The sequence below is a fragment of the Nelumbo lutea genome, chromosome 8 (genome assembly GCF_056320005.1).
Source record: "Nelumbo lutea isolate HS-2025 chromosome 8, American lotus-T2T, whole genome shotgun sequence".
In the NCBI taxonomy this organism is placed as follows: Eukaryota; Viridiplantae; Streptophyta; class Magnoliopsida; order Proteales; family Nelumbonaceae; genus Nelumbo; species Nelumbo lutea.
In genome coordinates this window covers 33,522,918-33,543,753 of record NC_142691.1, presented here as the reverse complement: position 1 = coordinate 33,543,753, position 20,836 = coordinate 33,522,918, and positions in this window count along the sequence as shown.

Here is a 20,836-nt window from a genome sequence, read left to right as displayed (position 1 = left end):
AAACTCAAATGACCTATTCCATTTACAGGTGAATTGGAGAAACACACTTTTGAACTAGGGATTTTTTGGTATCTCACCCCCTGATCTTAAGGCTCAGTTTGAAAAGTGTATAAATACAAATATATACAAAATAATTTTGCACTCTACATGTTTATATTTATACTCCTTCCAAACTGAGCCTTAATGGGGAATCCCCCTCGGAGGCGTTATGGTCATGGATGAGCTCTTGGGTTCATTTAATGCCTGAGTAACTTTCGGCCACATGGTTGCCCTCTTAATGTGATTTTCCTTTATGACAATCCAACGTATGGGGCTATTACAAGATGCCCATAACACAACCATCATTTCGATCCGCCAATAAATGAGAGCCCGAAGTCATAGGTAATCTTCTTACACTCTTCTATTTTCATATTTGCTCTTGCTCGTTTTACCTGACACCTCGGTTCTCTATTATTTCAACTAACTTAATTGTTGGAGTCCTTGCCCCTAAGATCACTACAAATGGAGCCTTCGACCTAATCACCTTACCAAATTATTCATACTACAATCTTTGGTGGTATACCATTCTTTGTTTCTTATTTTCTTTTGACATGATATTCAAGCCAAAGCTCAATATTTTCTCACTATAATTTTTGAAATAAATAAAGGGTACTCCAAATTATCATGTAATTTATTGACTTTAATATATATATTATATGTAAGTTTAGAATGTTACTATTTGAAGATTAGTTGCAATCTCGAGGCATTGGCATTTGCCTATTAAAGTCATAATGGTTAATATTCTTAATTGATTGCTTAATTTTTATATATGATGATCATGATTTTCATTATTATTATTATTACTGTTACTAATATTATTGTTATAAACTACTACTATCATTGACCCTATAAGGTTTTCAAAAGCGTCAGTCCAAGTACAAGAAGGTTAAAAAGGACAATATCCTCCTATGGAGCATGTACCATATATTCTATTTGTCTTCATTTAAACTTAGAAAATTGTTGCCACATGTCAAAATATCATATTGAGTGTGCCAAAATAATACAAAACATGCCTCTCTATAAACTTTGAATAAATCAAACAATGACAAATGAAGAATGGCTCTTTGTTCACTTGAAGCCTTTTTCTGATTAAATAATTTAATATTCAATCACCTAAAATATTGTTCCCATGGCAAAGTTCAAAACTTTGTTATATACAAAACCATATTAATCTAAAACTAAATATAGTTCCAATTTCCCATATAGAGCTTAACATATTGCAATTCACTACAAATTTTATTTCTAATTATTGAATTAATAAATTTATCTCATCTTTCATAAATTACAATTCACTACAGATTTTCATGAAATTAATCACTGAAAATAAAAAATAAACAAATAATAAGACCCTACTTTTTTATCCTTTCAAAAATGGATCCTCCCAAATTCTTTAATCTTGTTTCCATGTTTTTTATGGTAAGTGAGCAATACAGTCCATGACAATAATGCAGTGTTTCTACAATAGAGCAGTTTTGATTTGTTCTGACATCTAATTATATAGAGTTAGAAGTAAGTGAAGTGAGCCAAACATTGAGAGAATGGTGCCAAAGAAGCTCACTATTCTACCTAGGGATCTGTGATAACTCGTCCAGTAGTTAATAGTAAATGGGTTTGGTCTCTCTCTGGCAGAATTGCTTCTCTTTCACTTGTTGCCTCCTCGGGATCCGCTGCGTTGACAAGGCACCAACTCTCCTGCTCCTGCCTTCTTCTTTAAGTCTCATTATTTTAATTTGGGCCCCACACTGCCTCCTTTGTTCAATGCTCTCTTCCATTTGTTGTAAAACATTTTTCCAATATATTTTCTAGCATTTCCTAAAGATTCTCTCTCATGGGTCATGGGGTGCAAGAATAAACATAGAAATTTGTCTCTTTTTGGTAGAAATTTGGGGAAGTCACAGGGTCATCACTCACCATTCATATTTTCCTTTTCTGACCAAGCTCAGACTGGCTGGTTCATGGTCTGGTTCAACCAGTTGGCCTACAATCTGCATTAATTAGCATTTTTCTTGTTTCTTTATGAACCTAAGGCTGTGTTTGTTTGCGGTGGAATTTTATTTGTATTAATTAGTATAAATGCAAACAAAATGCAAATGAAAATAATGCAAATTTTGATTTAATTTTGTTTTAGGTTTTACTTCATTTGTAATACAATTAAACAAAATTACATCAAAATCATAAAATTCACATTGCAACCAAACACAGACCTAGCAGAATTAGTCTACTTTGGCAATTTAAATTGATCATTCAATAGGGTTTTTAGGACTGGCCAATGCAATCAATCAAATTGATGGACCCCCTTCCACCACCCCCACCCCCTAAAAAAATGAATGGGCCCCATATTACATTTTTATTCCACAAAATTTTCAAAGAAAATCCAAATTGTAAGATCATGAAGATCGTTGCTTCATATCCATGGCTTATGTAGGGTCCATCTACTCAAAAGGGTCCCACCCGATGGTCATGGGACTAGTTCCATGTAGGGCCCCAATTCACCAAAACTAGGCCCTTCTACATCCAGCTTACCCATTTACATCCAACCCAGCCCACACCATCACCGAGAAAAATTTAACCAGATCTAATGTCACCGCTGCAACAGATAAGGACCGGACCAGACTAACCGATGACCCAATAACCGTGCGATAAAACCGGTTTTCCGTCTAGATTGCACTGCAAAACCTGTCGGTTCTCCTTAAACCAAAAAGGCTAGAACCCATTGCCACTAGTACAGTGAGATAAATGGTTCTGTTTCATCCTTAATCTGTTATTTGGTAAAAAACCATTGACTTAGTTAATGATTCATTGGCCCATGGATCAAATCATCAATTTATTAAATTTGAATAACATTTTTTTACTTTTTTTTTTTTTATTTTTTAACTTGGAATGAATCCAGATAGTTGAACCATTAACTCAAAAACCGATGATCAAAGTGATTCTGGTTCTGAATCAATTTTTAAAACATTGATGAGATTTATCCACCAAAACAAAAGAAGGGCAGGAGGTGATGAATGTTTTGAGTTGAATTTTGGGCTTTTTCATTCCATGTGAGGGAGAGGATACGGAGGCATGTGATGGGGATTCAGAGCCAGAACAAACCAAAACTACCATCCACTCTGGAACAGCTCCCCAAAGAGGGTTACACCAAAATTTCTTCATTTGTTTATGCTTTCTATATTGTTTAATGGCAGCCTCCATTGGATGCTTTCTCTGTGGAAGTCCTCTTCACCTTCCACTAAAGCTAAACAAAACATCATATTAGCCTGGCTTCCCTTCTCTCTTTCCCTTTCTGTCTCTCTTCAATCTTACGTTTCCAAAGTAAGAGGATAGTGAAACACTTACTCCCATCAGCTTCAATGGATCCACCACCAGTTCTCCAGATAATATCATCTTCTTTAATCAATGATTTCTGAGATTACCCCAATTTAAAACCCAACTTAGCACACCTGAATCCACTAATTTAACGGGCCTGATCTGAGCAGATCCATAGATTATTGACAGATTGACGGATGGGATGTGCTGGGTCCTCTGAGTGTACTGTTATTATTATAAAGAATTTTCAAGAACCCCACTAAAAAGTGCCTAATTAAGCTTCCTTCTCAGTTTCTGGATCTGAGATGTTGTTGACTAAATTATTATTTTAAAAAGTATATTATATTATAAGCAAAAAAAAAAAAAGTTCAAGTAGTTCACACTCAATTTCAGGTCTGTTACTCATTGGTTCTCCTTTTTTCAGGGGCTTTTTAGTAAGTTTATTAAAGTTTCATAATTTATAATAATTATATTCCGGTAACTGGTAATTGACCTCCATTCCCGCTTTTCTAGTTTCCTTTCTTGCACCCTACTCCTTGATTGCCAGCTGGCAATCAGATTCCTGTTCCTCCCCTTGAAGCAAAGTTAATCCAGACCTGCCACGATTGTTATTGTGGGCTTCAAATTACCCAAATGCCCCTCCCTTTATCACTGATTTACAAAATTACCGGCCTGCAGCAAAGAAGATTAAAAAAATGGGTAGTGTAATATAATACGTTCCGGCACGTTACAGTTTGTGCTCATTCGTTGCTTCTTTTGGCGAAAAGAGGAAGAGAGGAAGCAGTGTAACAAACAAACAAAGAACCTCTCTTCTCCCTCCCCATACAACAAACCATGTGATTTGAGCAGCTTTTGCCCGTTCCACGGCGAGAGTTCTGGTTTTGGGTCGATTTAATCATACCAAGGCCAATTTGGTCATTTTATTCAAACAGAATGTTACCTTTTTCTTTCTTCCTTCTTTTTTTGAGAATATTTTGCTGTTCCAATTCACTAACAAATGCCCAGTTTGCTGATGTGGCCTAAATTTATTATTATTATTATTATTATTATTATTATTTGAAGAGGAAATTTATTCGTAGCTATAAATAACCCTTTTTAATTGGCAATTAAAGGCCAGCTAAACTTAATAAACCCTTGAAAACGTTTAGGTTTTATTTTCTTGGGTTTTTAATATCAAAGTTAAAGGACCAAACATGAATCGATCCGGTCCGTCCATCCCGACTGAAACCAAACCTCAATGGACCGGCCGGGATGAAGCCAAACCGGCCTGACCCGGTTGAACAAAGAAAACCCTACTTAATTGACAAAAGAAAGAGTTGAGAGGGAAAGTAATAATGGGAAGAATAGCAATGAATGATGGGAATAATAGAAATTTTAAGTGGTGGGCCGGGTCGAGAGGGTGAAGATGGAAACATGGTTGAGAATCATGAGTGTGTGTTGAGGGCAGAGGTGGAACGTCCCCACGGGATCATCCTTGAACGAGCGACCACATGAACAACTTCTGTCAGTTTAAGGCAAGCCTCTGCTCCTTCATCTGCCCTCCCCCCTCCGCCTATTTTAATCTTCGCTTTTCGCGTACCCCTTTCATTTTCCAACTCTTTCGGTTATTCGTCTTAATCATTCGCTTCTGTATTCTGTACTACCTCTCTCTCCTCTCTCTCTCTCCTCCCTCTCCCTCTCTCTAGCTATAACTCGCTTAATTTTGCGGATATATAAATGAGAGAGACAGCTCTCACCTTCTTTCTCTCTCTCTCTGTCTGAGACCATCATAATAACCATCTCGAGCACGCGCACTCTCCTCCTCCGCCACCATTACAGCACCCTTATCATACCTTCTCCCCACCACCAGCGCGCCACCACCATCACGGCTCCTCAACGAGTCCCGCGGAATTCTAATCCACCCACTTGAAATGGGTCTTGAAATTCCAGAGGGATTCAGGCCAATCACCCCCATACGAACCTCAGCGCTGAGTCGAACCCACACCAGCCATGGAGTCGTCGTCAAATGCCTGGATCTGAAAGAGGACGACGCAAAAGAATTCGAGAAGAACGAAGACGAAGAATGCACCACGCCCAAGTCTCAAATTCACACGCTCAAGACACCTCTTCTGTGTCCGCCTGCTCCCAGGAAGCCTCGGCCCGCGAAGCGGAAAGCCGGGCCACCACCGGAAGGATTCTTCCACGTTCCCTGTGATCTCACTGCCGTCTTTGTTTCTCTTCCCAACGTTAGCAAGAAGATCAAAGCAGGTTGAATTATTCTTCTTCTTGTTTCCTCTTCATTATTCTTGTATAATGTAACCTTTTCTTTGGGGGAAGATAGAGGTAAAGAAATTCATCGAAAATAATCGTTTTAGATTGTAGTTAATAGATAGCATGCCACGACGACTCCTCTTTTCTGTAATCTTTTTCCTTTTTGTTTTGTTTTCTTTTTTCTAATTAGTATGAAGTTGTATGTATAGCTTCTGTAAGAAGAAATGAAATCGGAAAATTCGGCTCTATTTAATCAATTCATGGCTTCTGCCAATTCTATCAAACACACCCATGACCCGTCTTATTCCGCTTTACCATTCAAACTCTTTAGTTTCTGTAACGTTTCCATTTTTTGTTTTTCTGATTCGCATGAAGTTGTATGTATAGCTTCTGTAAGAAGAAATGAGATCGGAAAATTCGTCTCTATTTGATGAATTCATGGCCTCTGCCAATTCTATCAAACACCCATCTCGTCCTGCTCTACCATTCTTTATTTTTTTGCTGTAATTATCATTTGGGTCGACAGAAAGAGGCTATGTACGCCAACTAAAGGTCAGAGGGTTCAGAGGGAAGAAGAGAGATCTAGCTTCAAACTCTTCGCTTCCTTACCAGTTATCAGAGAAGACAGATGATTTGAGGTAAGCCAGATGTGCTTTATTTGGATAAAACGCTCGTTTCAACATTAAAAGAATCAACCAAAAACAACTTGCTGTTGGCATACCAGTGATTGTGATTGAAGTTGTAAGGCTGTGAAATTCTACTCTTATTATTAATTACTGGTTTCTTGCTCTTATAGAGCCAGATCATAGTATTGACCAGCGGAATAGAATCATGTGCTCTACACATGGAGGATTCATGAATCCATAAAATATTGGTCTGAAAAACAAATGATCCATCAAAATAATCACGTCCGTTGGATCTAGTGGTCCATATGAAAAGTGAAGTAAAATATAAGAAGCCTTTTATTTTGGTAGAGAAATATAAGAAATCTGTAATGGGATTAATTGATTGATCCATGGAAGAAAACCATCTATTCTGCATGTGCTCTACACATGGAGAATGCACGTTTCCTACCTGGACGTGAGCTCACATGGGAGATCTACCACCCAAATGATCACAACCGTCCGATCCACTTTCCATATGGGATGGAAAATATATATAAAATGAAAAAGGTGGGTCCAAGAAAAAGATGGATCCTAGGTCCAACGATTCTGTTACAGATCAGTAAAGTGATGGTGCCAGTTGGATCAAATTTTTGACGGTAGAGATATTCTTGATGGAACCCCTCAAAAAGGTCATTCCTATGATTCTCTGCGTCTGTCATTCTCATCTGTGTTCTCTTTTTGAACTTTCCAAACAGATTTTCAGTTAGGACCTGGTTGGAATACTCGCTAGGCACATTGAGAAAGCACAGAATTAGTATGAAACACTTAAAAGGTCTGTTTGGTTTGCAAGTGTAATTGGAATCAAAATATTCAGAGATTCAGAATAGTCTATACCTATAGTTTGTTTGATTCAGTTAAGAATTGGAAGGGGGATTGAAATGAGGTGGAATGGGATTTCATTCAAGGGAGGGGGAGGGAGTGGTGGTTCCTTTAAATGGGATAATGCCATTCCACTAGAAATAAGAATGGAATTCTGATTCCATCCAACTATACGGATGGAATCGGAATGGCCAGACTCCTATTCCTGCAAACTAAAGAGGCCCTTAGTCTTGCAATTGCAAATATGCATTCCATCACATTTGTGGATGTGTACAATGCAATAATTTTGTGTTTACTTAGGGGGCGTTTGGTAAAGAGGCTTTGCGTTGCTATTGCATTTTAGGTTGATCAATATAAATTTGTAAGAAATATGTATTGTCATGTCATGTAATTTTTTTAAAGAAAAAATGCATGTATGATAAAAGTTCAAATTTGGCGTTTTGGGTAGAAATAGAAATTTGTATTAATCAACTCAAATTATTTTTTTAAAGTTGATCAACCCAAAAAACAATGGCAATGCAATACCATTGTACCAAATACCCCTTGGTGTGCTAACCAAATGTACATGCTAGATCATTAACTAAAATGTTGTGTTATGAATTTTTTTATCTAAATTATAAATTAGTTTTGATGATATTTGAAAGGGATGGATGATATTTTCATATGGTCTTACACATCAAATTTTGATCAAAATAGGATATTGATAATGTTTGAACTATGGTGGGTGAGCAACAGATAAGTCCTGTTAAGCTAGACAAAGTGAACTAGATGAATAGTAGTGGATGAGGTTATAAGAGTCCAAGGACTTGTAAAATCTGAAGTCAAAGTCCCTGGGGTGGTTCCAAGAGAAGGAGAACTTCGACGCTCAAGTCAGTAAGTAGAGGAGGGGTTGTCTAGGCCAACCCCTACTAACGAGGAATTGGCCATAGCCGAACAAAACTTAAGAGCTTATAAGAGTAAGAGAGTGAAACTATAGGTGGAAGCAGAAGAGAGAAAATATCTTGTGTGGTGTGTCCTTAAATGCTTGTAAGGAATGTCACGGTGCTCCTCACTTTTCAAAACATGTGGTGCGTGTTGGGGCATCCCTCATTCGAGTTCTTAGGGCGGTCATGGGCTCCTCATTGTGGGAGACTGAGTAGAGCCCTTTGTTTGCCATGTGCACCACTTGGTTCGAGGTTCTTGGTGTGTGTCTTAGTTTTTGATGTGTAGCAGTGCTCTATCCCGTTTGGCCAAGCTCGTGGAAAGGTCTTTGACCACGTTAGCTTCCCATGTGGCAGTTCAACCAAGCCAGGGAATGGCCCCATCGTAGACCCCTAGTTCAGTATTCGAGGAGTTAGGTGCTTGACATCCACTTAGAGAATGAAGTATTTAACTTGTTTAGCTTGTGGTCAGGTCTGGAGATAACGGGTCGTGACATTTAACCTTCCTAAGCATACACATGTACCTAGAGTGTGAGACTTGGTCTAGACCATTGGTTACCTCTATATAAGGAGAGGGGTAGAGCCATTTTCCTTTGTCATTTGAGTGAGAATGCCTTTCAAAGTTCAACTAATCCTCATCCTCACCTAGTGTTTTCTAGTTCATAGTAGGGCTTATCTTCTATAAGAAATTATATCTTCATCTTTGCCTTTGAGGTCTAGTAGCTCCAACTATGGTAGCAAGCAGAGCTTGGAGTCATCTCGGCAAGAGCCAATCGAGGTTGTGATTCTTGAGAATGATGCCAATGAGGCCAAGGTTAAGGAAATTGTCACTGAGACTGGGGCCAACAAGGCCAAGCTCAAGGAGGAAGTGGTTGTAGAGTCTAAGGTCTTATAGGCGTCAGATAAGGACTTCGTTCTGACCAAGGTCGAGGTGTTGCCTGAGGAACTTAAGGTCCCAACCAGGGTTCTGTAATGCTTTGATTGTGTTCATTGCACAATGCAACTATAGGAGGTTGACATGCAAAAAATCAGGGAGGCATATTGCATCCCTCTAGAGTATGAATTTAGATGCCTAAAGAGTAGAGAGAGGGCTAAATCACCTCAACCATGTGAGCTTTGTGTGTACGGGGAGAGCTTAGTCATAAGCTTTTAAGTTCCCCTTAGGCCTAGGGCTAATGTTTGTTCCAAGGTGGCATAAGGTCTTGTCTTTCCAGTTGATATTGAACTCCTATTATCTAGTTGGACTCCTTTACTTTTGCACCCTCCATGGACTTTCCAATGATTTTCCTAATCTTCCACACTCTCCTTAACCTCAACAATCAATAAGGCTTCTACTACTTTTCGACTTGGCTAAACATAAAGGTGCTCTTGTGCCCCTTCTTAGGTTCAACAATGGATGGAGGGGGTTTTCTTTATGGAGTGCAAGGATAGGTGGCATTTAGGGCCTAAGTTATTGCCCCGAAGACCAAGGTGAAGATTCCTAAACCAAAGTATTGCCAGTGAGGACAATAGGAATTGGTGCAGATATCTAAGATCGAAGTGGACATAAAAAAGTACACATTCTTGGCCAAGTTATTCCAAGATACGTTGGGCCTAGCTCCAGCTGGTCGGTTATTGAGCTGTAAAGAATTATTCTTTCAAGTCATTATTTTTCCAAGTATTGTCTTTAGTCTATGCCATGCAGGAGTATACATGGACCACAATGAGGAATAATAGGTGGCATGCTTCTACAGGGCATGAAGGGATGAAAGATCCATCATATGAATGCCCAAATCTTAAGGAATAAGGTGGGCGAATTTCAAAAAAAATTCTCTCCCTTCAACTGGGAATCACATTCCCTATTTTAGAAAATCATATTTTCAATGATCATTCTTGAACTATAAATCGAATCAGATCTGAACAAAAGCAGTAGGAGATGATTATACTTGATACGGAAAAATAATATCTCCCAACGAAAGTGTTCACACCCAAGGAAGGATCCAAAGAGTGCTCCCACTGAATATGGCGCAGTGTAGGATGGAGCAGAATCAGCAGTATTCTCTCCAAGAACCTAATCCTTCGCAAGAAGTAGCAAGATGGCATGTGATCACAGCTTTCTATCGGTCCCTTCACAAGTAACTGATGTCAAGATCGAATCTTGATTTCTTCCACTGAACTGGAGATCGAACTGACAGGTGAGGCGGCAACAGGAAGGAGGCGGCAAGAAAGAACTTCGCAGGGATGCTTAATTATTCCTTCTGTGATTTCAGCTCTAAAGAGGATGTGAATATGTGTCTTCTAAAGTTTTCCGCCCCTCCTTCTTTTGTAACCTTAAAGGGACTAGCTCCTAATCCCATTAGGAGTTGCTGATCCAAATCATATTTGGATCAGACATCCCTTTAGGTGATAAGGGTAAACCCTTATCTTATCTGCAGATTAGATCAGCCTTCTCCTAATCTCATTAGGAGATTTTCATATCTGAATCACATTCAAATCTGGACTCTCTGAGTGGATAGGGTTAAGGCCCTATCCTATCTGCTAATCCATTCCCAGAATTTGCCCCTTATTTAACTACTTAAATTAGCGCTGTTCAAAATGGGCTTTAGGCCCATTAAGGTTATGTGCTCACTTATCCTTCCTAACTGCTGCCTAGATAGGCTTCTTTGTATGGCGTGGGATCCAAACATTGATCTACACATCAGCCACATGGATTTGGCCCAGCCTGTGTTACAAGGCCTGGCCGAATACACTGTTATGGACAGTGCACCCCCTAAAACCCATCACATGGACTCTATAGGCCCAACACCTACCATAAGTGGTCCTTGGGCCAAGCCACTTTGTAACACCCAGGGATTGTGGGCAGATTCAAAATTAGCCCATCAGGTATTACCCTCAATGGTCTTACACTTAACCTCTCAGCCCATAATGATCAAACACTGCCCGACAAGAGAGGACCTCTCCCTCGGCTGCAAGGAACAGTGTTGCACTCTCTGCTTATATGGATCCCGGCAATTAAAACCTTTTGCAAAAATTTTGGAAACCATAATATATATATATATATATATATATATATACTTTTATATCTCATATAAAATATATTTTGCAAAACAAATCTCAATGATTGAAATCGGCCGTCGGTAGTTTTGGTTTCCATCAGTGAGAGTGCATCCCCAATCATTACCTTTGTCCAACAAAGGGGTTGATCCTATCACTATGAATCTCATACTATCCCAACATACCCAAGTTTTGACCCCGCTAAGGATCTCACTGATTGGTACATCAAAGACAACCCAATCCGACACCTAGTGCAGTATCATAATCGAGTCTAGGGGTCGGGTGTAACTTTTCAGTTTTGCCCATTAATCTCCAAGGTCCAGGGCAATACTGAAAATCTGGTTCGGTTCAAAGATTCAATTAATCCTACACTACATGTGCCTTGGGTCTCACCCTGGTGGCTGAGACAAGTCACCCCAACCGACTTGGTGGCACATTAGTGTCAGCCTTATCAGGATAGGTCTCCCCAGACCGACCCACTAGCTGTGAACATTCTAAACTAACACAAGTCTCATTAAGTATCCAGTTTAAGGGTATTACACAGAAACACGCCACAAGAACATGAATCAAATATGTACTTTATTCTTAAACTCATAATGTACATCATTCTGATTGAAGCTAAGGGCATACAAAAACTGTCTATCAGGGCAGCTATAAGAAGGCTCCTATTGCAAACATGTGTCGCCCACAACTCAACAATGGACTGAGGACCCAGTAGTGAGGCCCCCAAAAAAGATAAGGATGTTCACGAATGAGAATGTGTTCTTGGATCCTGAGGAATAGAAGTCGACAACCCAAGGCCATTATTAGGTGACCTCAAAGAGGAGATCAAAGGACCAAACCTCAGAACAAGTCGAGGATAAAATCTCACCCAATGTGGAATATTTGTCAGCGAGACACTCAGGAGAATGAATGAGTGGCTGAGAAGCTCGCTTAGGTAGTCTTGCTCCCTTAGATAAAGCTCAAGACTACGAGGCACATGAGCAAGGCACTAGAGAGCTTGATTGTTCATGCAACCATGGGGATAAGTACTCCCCTTAGTTTTTGACCAACTTTAGAGCTTGGACCCATATTGATTGAGCTTGTCTTGTAAAATGTTTGCAACCTAAGCTTGTCTTTCTTTTTTTTTTCTTTTGCAAAATGTAAAGCTTGGCATATCAAGGTTAAACCATATAATGACAAATCAATATAATGAAGATTTTTTGCATATTTTTCCTTGGTTCTTCACTGTGTCTTTGACTTGTAATTTAAATTTTTTCACTAATTTTGGAGCTCAATATGCCAACCTCTTTCACTTGTAAAACCCTTAAGATGAACAAGGAGTGGAATTTTTTACTCATCATCTTACAAATTGCTTGCTTACACCAGTTTAGGTAACTTCCAAGCGATAGGATGCATATCATGATACAACTCGGCCTCAATGGGGCCGAGGTCTTTTCCTCATGATTTAGCTCAATGTGACTGAGGTCTTTCATTTTTTGATGAGCTAAGATTGCTTTCAAGGTGTGGAGGCCACAACACTTCCAAGTTCACTACTTCTTTGATGCCTAAGTGTAGGAGCTCGGTTTTGCAAGGTCACTTGTGAGCCCATATAGGTCCTATCAATGGACTAACCATTGTCCTTGGCTACTCGTAGCACCAAGCTAGGAACCTATCCCATGTTCTTTGGTAGGACACGGTCATCCAAATACAACATTTAGCAGCTTAGATTGGTCATCCTCCTGCCATGATTGTCTGCGACATCATTCTTGTCACATTTAACCTCAGGCTTCCAAGGTCAGAGCCCGATGTCATTAGTGCTTAGCAAGCCAATGTACTCAAGGTAAGTGCTCGGTGTGTGTGTGTGGTGTTGTTACTGTTTGGCAACATCATGCATTGAGGCATGGACACATTGAATTGGAAGGAGAGAAAATTTTATTTCTAACAAATATTTTTAATTACAAAGACCTTGGCTATTGTCGAGCTCAATCCCAATCACTAATAATACATTCTTAAATTAGTAGAATTCCAATTGTGGGGTATGGCATTGTCATCAAATTCTTGCATACAAGGTCTCCCATCCTAAACTACCTATTGTGGAATAGGCATTATAATAGTTGGCCACCCTTTGTTGATAAGTGGACATTCTGATCTCAGATCAGTCTTGGGTCTCCTCTAAAAAGTCAAAATTAACCCTAAGTCCCTCATTATTGCTTTCTTCATCATAGCGTACAATCCAAAGTGTAAGAGATTCAACTTCTACTAGGATCATTGCTTCACTACCGAAGGTGAGGTTGATGGGGGTTTCTTCGGTAGTTGTCCTAGTCATGGTGTGGTATGCCTAGTAAACATTTGGTAACTCTTTAACCCATCTTCCCTTAGCTCGGTTTAAATGTGATCTCAATTCATCTAGGATGGTATTATTCACGACTTTGGTCTGGCCATTATTCTAAAGGTGGTAGGCAGACGTGAATCAATGCTCTATACTAATTTTTGCGGTTTTCAAACTTCTTATTTGTAAATTGGGTTCTATTGTCTATGATTAGGACCTGAGATTGAAGTAGCAAATGATGGACCTCCATAGGAACCCTTGTGCATTTTTTTGTTGTGATCCATGCTAGGGCTCGACCTTGACCAACTTTGTAAAATAGTCAATGGCAACAAGAAGAAACTTCTTTTGACCAACTCTAAGAGGGAAAGCATTAAGGGTATTCATTTTCCATTGGGCAAAGGCCCATGGATTGTTGATTAGTTTTGGGGGACTGCAAGCTAATGAGGTATGTTAGAATGCCTCTAGTAGTAGTCACACTTTTATATGAACTATGCAGTACAACATCTTTCTTTCATAGTTGGTCAATAGTAGCCTTGTCGAAGGACCTTCTAAACAATTTCTTTGCCTTAAGGTGGGTGTCACATGTTCCCTCATGTATTTCTCAATGAGAATAGTCTTCTTCAAGGTTGAGTCACTTAAATAATTAAGGCAAAGTGTGGGATCTTTAATATAAGTTTTCCTTGATAATGTAGTATATAGTTGCTTTGTGTATGACTTTCCTTGACTCTGCTTAGTCTTCTAGAAGAGTGTGATTTTGGAGATACTAAAGGATCAGGGAGAGGTAGTAGCATCATCTTGGTGATACTGGGATGTAGAAGAGTATCAACACTGACTATTCCCCCAAGGTCAAAATGTGATGAGCTGCCTAGAATGACAAAGTGCTTTAGCCCAAAGACAAGATCTCGAACCCTCTCTAGGTGGCTTGCCATAGTAAATTCTCAACCTTCAAACTTGCCACTAACCTGGTTCCCCACAAATTGGGTATCGCTAAAGACCTCAACGTTTTATGCATTAACTATCTGAGCAAGGTAGAGTTCAGCAATGAGGGCCTCATACTTTGCTTTATTGTTAAAGGCCATGAAGTCAAACCTAAGGGCATCCTTTAGGGTGGTGTTGTCTGGTCCGAGGAGGAGGGGGTTGGCACCACTACCTTGTTGATTTGAGGATTTGTCAATGAGGAGGCTCCATGCAATAGGTTTTCTTGTTGGCTTTAAGGTAGAACGGTACACTCTGCTATAAAGTCGACCAAGGCTTATGTTTTGATAGTTGATTGAGGTGTGTAGTTGATAGTGAACTCACTGAGTTTTATGCTCTATATAATCAAACACCCTCAAGTCTCATTCTTCTATAATACTTCCTTAAGAGAAGCTATTTGGTTAGGACATGAACACTATGTCCCCGGAAGTAAGGTTTGAGCTTGTGTGTCAAGGTCATGAGGGCTAAAGCCACCTAGTTTGGGTTCAGATATTTGGTCTCCGCATCAAGAGTACTTTGTTGATGTAGTAAATGGGCCTCAATATACCATCCTCTTCTTTTACAAGGACCAAGGTAACTTTCTCATCACCAAGTTGGAGATACAACAACAATTGATCGCTAGGACTCAACTTGGTCAACAAAGGAGGTGAGCACAAGTATTACTTCAACTATTGAAAGGCTTGCTCACACTCTTTAGTCGATTGGAAATTTTTTTCCTTTTATGTGCCTTGAAGAATAGGAGGCATTAGTCCGCATGCTTAAACATCAACCTTTTGAATGCTGTGACCCAGCCAATGAGGCATTGTATGTCCTTAAGGTTATGTTTGGTTACAATGCAAATAAATTTGCACTAATGCAAAACCATGGTAGTGCAAATGATTTGAGTGTAAATTTTAACCTATTTTTGTTTCAAATTTTAGCTTATTTTGTTTGATTGTAGTACAAATGAAGTAAATTAAGACATGAATCAAAATAAAGTAAAATCCAAAACAAAATTAAACAAGAATTCTCATTTTTTACATTTGCATTCCCATGCATTTGTACTAGTGCAAATACATTTGCACTGCAACCAAACACAACCAAAGGGTCTATGGAGAGGGCATATCTAGGATAACTTGGATTTTTTTGGATTTAGCCTCAATCTCTTTCTGAGTTACCATGAATCCTAGGAATTTATCCAAGCTAATGCCAAAAGTATACTTGATCATTTAGTCGGATTAAACTTTATCTAGTACTAACGAAGGAGGCCAAAGACCCTTCTAGGTTGTTCAAGCGATATTTGGCCTTCAAGCTCTTCACCAACATATCATCAACATATGCTTCTACATTTCAGTCAATGTGGTCCTTAAAGATCCTGTTCACTAGTCTTTGATAGGTAGCACTAGTGTTCTTTAGGCTGAAGGGCATGACCTTGTAATAGTATAATCGTCCCTAAGAAGGCATCCATAAAGTTGAGAAGTTCATGGCCTAAGGTGGCATCTATGAGTTATTCCCTCCTTAGTAGAGGGAAGCTATCTTTTAGGGCAGGCCTTGCTAAGGTCAATGAAGTCAATAAAAATCCTCTACTTTTCGTTGGCCTTCCTCACCATCACTACATTGGCCAACTAGTGCAGATTTGTTAGCCTCCTCATTTATTATATACCACTACTCCAATGCAAAGCTCCTATTCTTTTGTCTCATAGGTTGGTAGTGTGGATCAATGCTGAGTGAATGGGTTATGACTTGGGGATCGATCTCAGGTATATCTACATCTAAGGTTTGAAATTTTGCAACATATTGGCCCATATCCATTGATACATTGTTTCTCATGGCCTGTACCAGATTGTTTTGGGTTTGTATTAGTCGATACAAGCCCGATACAATTCAATATGTTGTACGTATTGGCTGATACAATTTGAATTTAATATTCTTCTCTTTCTTATTTAATTTTAGCAAGTTTTAAATATCAAAGGGATTTGAGCCCTAGTCATCAGCTTGTAATGACTAAAAGTTCACCACTATGCCATACCCTAAGTGTTTGGCATATTAATTGTATTTTAATCCTTAATTAAACTCTCTTTTTAGCTAAATGCAAAGTTTGTTCTCGATTAGTCATGTGCTCCAGGAAAGAATGGTGTAATATATAAATATATTCTTTTATTATAAATTATATGTTAGATTATAATGTATTTAAAATATATACATGTATTCTTTTATTACATTTCTATAAACATATATTTTTATCTTAATTTCAATATTTTTTTATCCAACGTATCCAAAATGTATCTTGATACGTCTTTTAAAATTGCCTCTTCGACACACATTATGTTTCCAATACTTTGACCCTTGTCTACAACGGACCATGTAAAGGTGTAGGTGTTAGCCTTTAAAAACCAAACAATGTTATTATGGAGATTGTCCTCAAGTAGGGAACCCACTTGAATAGATTTTTCTGAGTCACTATCAAATAGGGGTACTAGAATCAAACCCTCGATAGGCTCGCTGCACTATGAATTAGACCTATCCCAAAGGTCTAATTTGTTTGTAGCAAGAGCTCCCTTAGAGGATGCCTCTCCCTTAAGAGCAACAACATAAAAATGTAGAGGAACACATTAGTCTTCGTGAATGATGCCAATGTCGTGGTTGGTATGAAACTTCATTGCCAAGTGGTATGTTGACATCGACACGCAAAGGGCATTCGACGTTAGTTACCAAGGATGACATTGTATGGTGACTAGACCTTGACCACTTGGATGTCTACTAGTAGGGTGGTCTTCTGCCGCCCATCCGCAAAAGTAGGGTGATCTTCCATTTTGGTGTTAGTGCATCATTAGAGAACCCAACCACAACGTGTTGATTGGTTGTAGTCAATTATGTTCGATCTTCATCTTTTGAAAGGCATCAATAAAGATGATGTCAGTAGAGCTTCCAATGTCGATGAGAACTCGATGCATCTTATAGTTGGCTATGTTAATTGATATCACCATTATGTTGTCATGAGGCATTTGGACCCTTCAATGAACGTGGTAGGGACATCAACGTTCATCTTCTTAGGGGCTCGGTTTTCTACTTGATTCAAGTAAGCATAGGCCTTCTAGGTCAAGGAGCTCTCCCCTCCTATTGTCATTCCTCTAGAGATGACTGTAATGACACCGACATGAAGAGACCTCAACCATCGAGCACATCAACATAGCCTAAGTTGCTTTTGCAAGGTGCCTAATAGTTAACAACATATCTGTTGAGGTAACCTCATTTAATGAAGTCTTCAATGTGGTTACAAAGGTCCTATAGTCGTCCGTGTCGTGTCCACGGTCTTTATGAAACTCAAAATACTTGTCCTTGGTCCTCTTGTTTAGCTGGGGACTTCAACCTCTTTGGCCACCTAATGAACTTGGTCATAGATCTACATTGGGATCTTGATTTGCAACATGTTGAGTGTTGTGATGTTCCTAAAGATCAGTGGGAGACTCCTTAGTCTGCAATCTCGACACCGATCTAACCTCTTCCCAGCACAGCCAGAGTGGTCATCTTGCTCTTGCGTTTCAAGTCATGCTACCCTTCCTTAGCCTCTTTGACAATGGGGCAATGCTTCTTCAGCATTTATATACTTTTGTGCTTAGGTGAGGAGCTCAGTCATATCTCAAGGGGATAATTTTTTAAGAGTAAAGCTAAAATGAGATATTCACATTCCATGCATTAGGATGGCCATGTTCACAGATTGGTCCAAGTTCTGGAGCTATATAGACTCAGTGTTAAATGTAGCCAAGAACTTTCAGAGGGACTCATCTTCCCGATGTTTGAGTTGCATGAGGTTGGTAGCCGTTTTGTAGTGTCGTCGACTACTAATGAACAACACTGAAAATAATCCTTGAACTTGCTCCAACTAGTGATTGACCTAGGAAGTTGGGTGGAGTACCAATGCCGAGTTGCTCCCTTTAAGGCGGAGATGAAGGCTTTGCACATTAACACATTCGAGGCTCGAGTTAGTAGCCTTGAACCACTCCAAATGGTCCATGGGGTCAGTGGTGTTGTCATACTTCTCAAATTGTGGCAGCCTGAATTTAATAGGGTGAGCTCATCCATGATGTCCTACATGAAGATGGGGTTTTTGATAACCCAAACTTCTCTGATGGGCACTTAATGGTTGAGGTGGCTTTTCTCAAGCTCATCCATTTGCTCACACGTCTTGTTTTTCACTACCGGTGTCCACTAGCTTTGTAGGTTTTGGAGGAATACATTGGTATTTCCCTGAGCTGGACTCAGTGTGAGAGAGCATTACTTGCCTTGAGGTCCTAGGTGCTCCTTAGCAGGAACTCGCACTCCTAAATGCTAAACACTTTAAGAGTGAGTATTTTGGGCTCAGTTCTGGGCATTGGAGTCGGACTTCTAAGGCAAAGGTTGTTTCTCATTTTCGTTCTTCAACCCTTTTGGGTCCTCCTTGTGTTCTTCGGGGTTCTCTAAGCGAGGATCAACCTGGGGGGGCACTTTACTCACATGGTGTTGATTGTCAATGAGAGGAGTCGGTGTTGGAGGAATGCATTGTCTCGAAGCCTACAATAGGGCGATGAGGTGTTCAACTTGTCGCAGTAGTGAGTTGAATTGCTCCTAGGTCATAGGCTGGTTTTGAAAGTCATGGGGTAGAGAGACATGTCCAGAATGAGATCCCTAGGAATGGGAATGAGTGTTGGAGTGGTTGAAAATGTTCTTTGGAGACATTTTTGTCAGTTGACAAAAGGAGGAAGGAAAGAAGCCAGATGTTCTTTATGCCAGTTCACACATATGATGCCAATTTGATATTGTTCAAACTAAGGTGGGTGAGCAGCAAATAAGTTCTATTAACCTAGATGAGGTGAGCTGGATGAGCCACAATAAACAAACTTTGCAAGACAACTAACGAGAGTCCACTACCTACAAAAGCCAAAGTCAAAATCCTCGAGGTGGTTTCTTGACGAAGGAGCACGTTGGTGCTTCACTTACTTCACGTGCTCCTTTGGCAAAAGCTTGTGGCTAGGTCTTCAACAACATGAACTTCCATGTGGTCGTTCAACCAGGCCAAGGCATGGCCCTACGAGATATTGAATAGGGTTAATAAATTAAATTTAAACGATCGAAATACATTTTGTTGATAACATAAACCAAAAATATATTTAATGTTTGAAAACATGAATAAAAGAACATGAAAATAACTTCATGATATTCGAACTTACCAGTTTTGGACTTTGTCAAAAATGAATATAAATGTTTAAATATTTCAAGACCAGTTGAACCATATCAGATCCAATTAGGGTATCATCTCTGTTGCTGATTTTTTTTTTTTTTGTAATATGAGCATTTATTGATGAAATTTTCCTTTATAAGCTTAAAAAAGATTGGGGTAGATCAATTCAATCCAATTATAAATGGTTCAAATGCAATTTTCCTTGATTAGATTGAATTCCAATTTAAATTCAAAATAAAAATAATACCAATTACCTAGATCTCCACTCAAGATCTATTACTCGCAACACTATGTAAAAACCTACATATATAACCAATTACATATAAATACCCCCGTTCTATACACGAGGCCCAGAATATTGATTGGTTATATAGGGTCTGTTTGGTTCAAGGGAATAGGACCCTAGAATCGGAATCTTCTGGATGTTTGGTCGATTAGAATGAGAATGAGGAATCAGAATGGCCATTCCCGATCCCCTCCCCTGGAATGTGATTCCCATTCCGCTATTTGTTTTCATCTTTTTCTTTTTGGACAAAAGAACCCCTCCAATCCAACCTGCAATTGAGTTGTGGTGAGAAGGAAGAATCCCATGTCGTTGTCGTTACTGCCATCAACCCCATCTCCGGTGAGGAGGTTGATCTCTTCTCTCTTTCCTCTCTCTTCTTCTTCTTCTTCTCACATTCCCTCCCTGTGTTCTGTCCTTGCCGATGCAATGGTCATTGTAGCAGCAGATTGGACCGAAATCCCTCTCTTCTGATCTCTCTTCCCCCATTTTCCTTTCTCATTTTCCCATTTCCCCTATTTTTTCCTGATTTTCGTTATCATTCCTATCACTCTTTCGGGGAGCAAAGCACATCATTTACGAATTCTTGTTCATCGTCTTCCCCGATGAGACGACAATCCAGTAGCGGCACGAATCCAATTTTCCTGCATATATTTAGCGATTTTTTGTCGTTTCTGGGTTTACTCTCGTTTACCATTGGTTTCATCAGTTTTCCAAGGACTCCACTGTTATTGTTCATTGTCACATGTTAAGAAAGCCATCTATAACGAAAATCGCTCAAGATAATCCATCTTTCTTCTAGATTTCAAGCAGAGTCCACACCAGTGAGTGTCTTCTCCTGTGAATCGCCCTCGTGCACATTCCTGATTGTCATTGTGGCTCACAACAAATAATTTAAGGTGAAAAATCAACTGAAACTAGTCCTTGCTGCATCGATCAAGTCCAAGCCAAATCCCAACTCAGGTAAATACGACTTTCACTACGTTTTACTTTGATTTTTTTTGAATTTGTTGCAAAATTATTATAATTTTTTGCATT